Source organism: Terrapene carolina, unplaced genomic scaffold (assembly GCF_002925995.2).
Source record: "Terrapene carolina triunguis isolate 2854851 unplaced genomic scaffold, T_m_triunguis-2.0 Scaffold131, whole genome shotgun sequence".
NCBI lineage: Eukaryota > Metazoa > Chordata > Testudines > Emydidae > Terrapene > Terrapene triunguis.
The window spans coordinates 9,027,313-9,033,520 of NW_020664482.1; the positions used below are offsets into that span (position 1 = coordinate 9,027,313).

Below are 6,208 nucleotides of genomic sequence, written 5' to 3' on the forward strand. Positions count from 1 at the left end.
AATCCACCTAGACACACGTGTATCTTTTTTATTTTAATAATAGAAGCTAGAAAATAAGATAATTTTATGTGAGGATAGAATGTAAAGATCTTCATATGACGCATTCCAGAATGACTACTCCTAAACAAGAAAAAGAAACCCACTGGCTGTTTTTATATATAATTAAATATCCCAATTATAATTTGAGCTGCATACCTTCAGTGCAGGAAGGCACTGAGAGAGCAGTCTGATGCTACAAAGCAGTAGGAAAACTGTCAAATGAAACAGAGGTTTCTGTGCTGATAACTGCTCTCTTTCAAGCTGCCCCCAAACTGTTCCCATTTGGCATAACCACTAAGAGGATTTGATCCTGCTAATTGTTCAACAGAATTGAAATGAGGTGTGTATGGCAGGCTGTACCTTCCTCAAGATATGCTGCAGGAGAGGTGTTCATTTCGTTTCCTGCATCTAATTGTGTGCTTGCTTCCATTTCAAAAAGCACCACTAATAACTTGAGACTGTCCTACAAACCGGTTTCCAGACAGTAAGGGATGCAAATGAGGCATTTATTTTAGAGATATGCAGAAACTGAAATATCCCCTCTCATCTCATTTCTTGGCAACCTTAGCACGAGGTGGGCCAGATTTTCATAGCTAGCCTTGTGCTGTCTGTGCATTTGTGTGTCTACTTTTATGTGCACAATTACCACGCCTGCATATGTAAATTGGATTATTTATGCTACCTTTCCAGCTGCCGGATTCTTTCCAGCCTCCGAATTCTTTCCAGCCTCCGGATTCTTGGCTGCTGCAGGGACTGAAACAGCCCTGAGCATTGTAAAGTAGCCCATATGGAGAGCTGCTCTAACTTACAGAAGTTGCTTACAGGCTACACAGTCCTCTTGAGCCTTGCCCCTGACACACCAACTGTGCTGGACACTGTGAGTGGGAGCAATGTAGATCTGCTTATATTGGCTCGGCACTGCTGCTGCAGCCAGAGAATTCTTCCTTGGCCCCTTGCTATTGCCCCATACCGCCCCAGAGCAATGTCGGGGCAAAGAGCAGTGTATTTCTGTAGAAGGGTGGAAATGGGAGTTGAACACCAGGTACAAATATCTGACAGTGAGATGTCTTTGGATGGTCAGATATTCTTCTCAGGGAAGTGATGGAAGCCTTGGATTAGATAATGGGACATAATTCCACTCTAGCATGAGGATGGAACATTGGTTAGATTGTACAACCCTTATTCATGTTGGCAAGCACTTACTCATGTGATTACATCCAATTGATTTCAAGGAGCCCTAAATGACCATCTCTAATTTCTAAGATTTTATAAGGCAACGTGACATGGAAAACTTCATCAGCAAAGTAAATTCTGTAGTGCATTTTAAACAGGGGGACATTGCTTTATACCAGATGAGCTACCACACCTATCCCGAGAGATAAATGAAGATATATGTCCACATAACATATATGCAGTTGTTTGGTATTTATTGTCTTCTTGATTTTAAAACAGACCCTGAATGTTGGACCTGATCCCATTTTCCTTTCATAACCAAAACTCTGAGTCTCAAGCATCATCTGTGTGGAGGCCTGTTACCTCTACATTCCCACACTAGAGCCAGTTCTGAGACCCCTAGAGAACATAACTCATCCATTAACAGCTGAAGACAAATCTGGGGGTGGTGTAGATCCTCTGTCATCTGCAGTAATACGAGTAAAATCTGTACATAATATGGCTACATGGTTGCTCTTGTATCATTTTCCATCCTTGATTCCACCCAGCTACTAAAATCCCATAATTAACTTACTTAAAGTTTTCAATGCATAAAAGAATGCCATGGCATGTCTCTCTCTTTTTAGTTTTCCCTTAAAAAAAATCATTCTCTGGTTTACTGGACTCTTAGCCATTTATGTTGAGTCCACAAAAGTTTGTCCTAAGTCAGTCACCTTCAACATGATGTACAACCAGCAATTTTAATGTATAAAAAGCACTTTTGCTGACTTACCCTTTTTATTGGTGAATGACTTATTCCTGCGTACGGGAACTCTTTAAAATGGCTACTTCCAGGTCTAAATGTTTCAGATATCCAGCACTTTTTGAAGTTGTTCATTAGGCTTTTGAACATTTTAATGTTCCGTGCAACTACTTCAGTTGGAACAGATTTTATATTTCAGCTTTAAAAATAACAATTGAAGGGAAAATACGGGAAAAAAAACATTAGCCATAAATTTCTAAACATACCAGAGTTTAGACAGATTTACAAATACACTGAAAAATCTCTGCTACAGAGTGGAGATTGAGATATTTAAAACCAAGATGTTCTTAGGTATATCTCCATATATTATATTATTATCTCATAGAACTGGAAGGGACCTTGAAAGGTCATCAAGTCTGGTCCCCTGCCTTTACTAGCAGGACCAATTTTTTTGCCCCAGATCCCTCAATGGCCTCCTCAAGGATTGAACTCACAAGCCTGGGTTTAGTGGGCCAATGCTCAAACCACTGAGCTATCCCTCCGCCCCTTTTTTTCAGTGAGAAGAGCAAATGCACGGAGGGCTACAAGCAGGGAAACAGAGAACAAAGGAGGCAGGCAGCTCCCCTCGAGCCAAGACTGGGCACGGGGACTTAACCATTCTAGAACAACCTGCAGAAGAGAGCAGTCATAAAAAGGTGGGGAAATAACCACAACAACAGAGATGGACAGAGCTTCAATCAGCATGGGCAAAGGAAGAACAGTAGCGTGCTCTAACTAAAAGCAACTCCCGAGATCTTTTTTTCCCTTGACCAAATACCAGGGGAAAGTGCAAACGCAGTCCCCCACTACCACAAATTCTGCAGTTGAGTTTCCTGCATTTGGGGAAATCACAGGAGTCAGCACACCAGCAGTGCAATGGATGAGCCTCACCCTGGGAAAACCACCTTGGGGATCATGGTATCTCCCCTGCCAGGTAAGTATGTGTCTTGTAAGTGTCTGATTAGTCATAAGGTACTGCATTTTTAAAGCATAGATTTGATTCTTGCTGAATGAGGTTGCTTCAGTTAATGAGTATTGTATTTAGCCCTTCACTTGTTAAATCACAAGGCATCCCATATATCAATTTCCTTTTCCTTTCGATTGCCTTGCAACTTTGACTTAATAACTAGACTACATTTTCTGGAGACAAGTCACTATAAAAGTTCATAAGTGAAAACAATTTCAATAAATGTTGGCGTTAAATCCCTGACTATTAACATAGAGTTTCAAGTGCTTGCAATTTAATCTTTCTTGCTTTGATCACTGATGAAGTAAAGGATTTGAAACACTCACTTCCAGCAAACTTTACCTTTCAGAATCACCCTACAATTCTCTTTTCAAGATCTCTAGTTGTTTCTTTGTTATAGACCTGCATACATTTTATTTTTCATTTAAACTTTTTAACAAAAAATACCTTTTTTGAACACAGCAACATTTTTTTCTGGAAAGTTTTCATTTTGGTTGAAACTTCATTTTTTGATGCAAAATGCAAAATTTTTCAGGGTTTTTTTTTGTTTGTTTGTTTGTTTTTTTACTTCTCCCCTTCCTTCTATCTGGGAGAGTAAAACCAATGAGGTTTTTTTCCCAAAACGTGAAAAACTTCCTGAAAATTTAAAATGAAATGAAAATCTTTCTTTTGATTTTTTTTTTCAAAATGTACTTTCCTTTTTTACCAGCTCTATTTATTTTTTTAATGAGCTCTTTGAAAGCAGCTGTAGCACTGCATAAGTTTTCAGAGTTTTTTTTTTTTTTTTTTTTTTTAAAGACCCAAGGTCAAGAATGTGTTGGGAAAATAAACTGACTAATATCTGTGAAGACCTCAGATTACTGTGAAAGGAGCTATATAAAAATCTATATTGACAGATCCAACAACTCAGGGACCAACCATTTTAACAACAAATAAATGGATAAAAGCAGAGCTGGTCAGAAAATTTTACTTCTGCTGGGGGGTGAGGGGGGGAACAAGTTATTTTTTGGTCTGAAAATCAAAAATTTAAATATGGAAATGCTACCACGGTAATTCATAGGAATTCTAGTTCAGATGTCTCATGCCCCCATTTCTGCTCTGTGGACTGGGCTCCCTGGCCAGACTACCTCTCCCATGATGCACCATGATCTCCTTGATTGCTAAACTACTTGCCATAAGGCATCATGGAAGATGTAGTTGAAAGTCAACATTTCCACAGCAAGCAGACATTATTCATGGAAACCTTTGTTCTGTGAAAAACACAATTTTCTATCACAAAACAGTTTTGACAGAAATTTTTGGACCAGCTTTCAACAAGAGGAAAAACTCTTGATTGAGAGACGTCTAAATGAAACATAAGTAACCAATAAAAACATAACAACAGCCATACTGGATCAGATGAATGGTCCGTCTAGCCCAGTATCCTCTCTTCTGACAGTGGCCAGTGCCAGATGCTTCAAAGCGAATGAACAGAACAGGGCAATCATCAAGTGATTCATCCCTTCTTGTCCAGCCCCAGCATCTGGCAGTTAGAGGTTTAGGGACACCCAGAGCATGGGGTTGCATCCCTGACTATCTTGGCTAATAGCCATTGATGGACCTATCCTCTATGAATTTATCTAATTATTTCTTTAATCCAATTATAGTTTTGGCCTTCACAATATCTCCTGGCAACAAGTTCCACGGGTGAAGAAGCACTTCCTTTTGTTAGTCTTAAACCTGCTGCCTATTAATTTCGTCGGGTGACTCCAGTTCTTGTGTTATGTGAAATGGTAAATAACACTTCCTTATTCACTTTTTCCACACCATACATGATTTTATAGACCTCCATCATACCCCCACTTTAGTCGTCTCTTTTTCCAAGCTGACCAGTCCCAGTCTTTTTAATCTCTCCTCATATTGAAACTGTGTCATACCCTTGATCATTTTAGTTGCCCTTCACTGTACCTTTTCCTTTTCCAACATACCTTTTTTGAGATGGGGCAACCAGAACTGCATGCAGTATTCAGGTGTGGGTGGGACTTACACAGTCGCACTATATATTCTGTCTTATTATCTATTCCTTTCCTAAGGGTTCCTAACCTTCTTTCTGTTAGCTTTCTAACTGCTGCTGCAAGGTTGTGTATACCAAGTGGAATATACGTGCATGGTTTTTCAGAATGTTTCTTTGTTTGCTAATTATTACAAATATTGGTTAAAAAAAAAGAGCAGTTGCACAGTCTTAGGAACGCCCCACATGACTCAAAAGCAGGAATGATTAGTGACCAGCAGTTGACTGACGGAGAACAAAATCTGAACTGCAAAATGTAAAGACCTAGTTTTATTATCTTAGAAATGCTAGACAAAAACACCAATGCTGAGGAATTCTGCCTCTGAAATTCCCTTGCTAAGAATGGGTCTGATCCCAAACCAACTGCAACCATTAGAAAGAATTGAACTAATTATACTGGACACTTGATCATCCCACTGTTTGCCAGAAGCTCTCTGCATCTTTCCTACTCGGTGCAAGACATTATTTTTTGGGATCTGAAGGAACTCAAATATGAAATTGCAGAACTACTAACTGTGGTATGTAACCTGTCACTCAAATCAGCTTCTGTGCCAGATGACTGGAGGAGAGCTAATGTGATGTCAATTTTTTTTAAAAAGCTTCAGAGGTGATCTTGCAATTACAGGCCAGTAAGCCTAATTTCAGGCAAATTGGCTGAAACTATAGTAAAGAACATAATGATCAGACATAAATGAACACAATATGTTGAAAGAGTCAACATGGCTTTTGTAAAATAAAATCATGCCTCACCAATCTATTAGAATTCTTTGAGAAGGCCAACAAGCATGTGAATAAGAGTGATCCAGTGCATATGGTGTACTTGGAATTTCAGAAAGCCTTCGACAAAGTTCCTCACCAAAGGCTCTTAAGCAAAGAAGGCAGTCATGGGATAAGAGAGAAGGTCCCCCTACGGATCAGTAACTGGTTAAAAGATAGGAACAAAGGGTAGGAATAAATGGTCAGTTTTCACAACAGAAAAAAGTAAATAGTGGGATCCCCCAAGAATCTATACTGTACTGTTTAACATGAGGTGGCAAAGCTTGCAGATGATACAAAATCACTCAAGACAGTTAACTCTTTGTAGTCAGCTTTGGACTTACACGGGGATCTCACAAAATTGGGTGACTGGGCAACAAAATGGCAAATGAAATTCAATGTGGTAAATGCAAAGTAATGCATATTGGAAAAACATAATCCC

The 6,208-nt window shown here is 39.3% G+C and overlaps 1 non-coding gene across 1 annotated transcript; it reads right to left on the bottom strand.

The window, feature by feature from the left end:
- Nucleotides 1-2,771: 2,771 nt before the first annotated feature.
- On the bottom strand, nt 2,772-2,935 carry LOC112110900. The gene has a single exon (XR_002908444.1). It is a non-coding gene; the product is annotated as a U1 spliceosomal RNA (small nuclear RNA).
- Nucleotides 2,936-6,208: the final 3,273 nt, after the last annotated feature.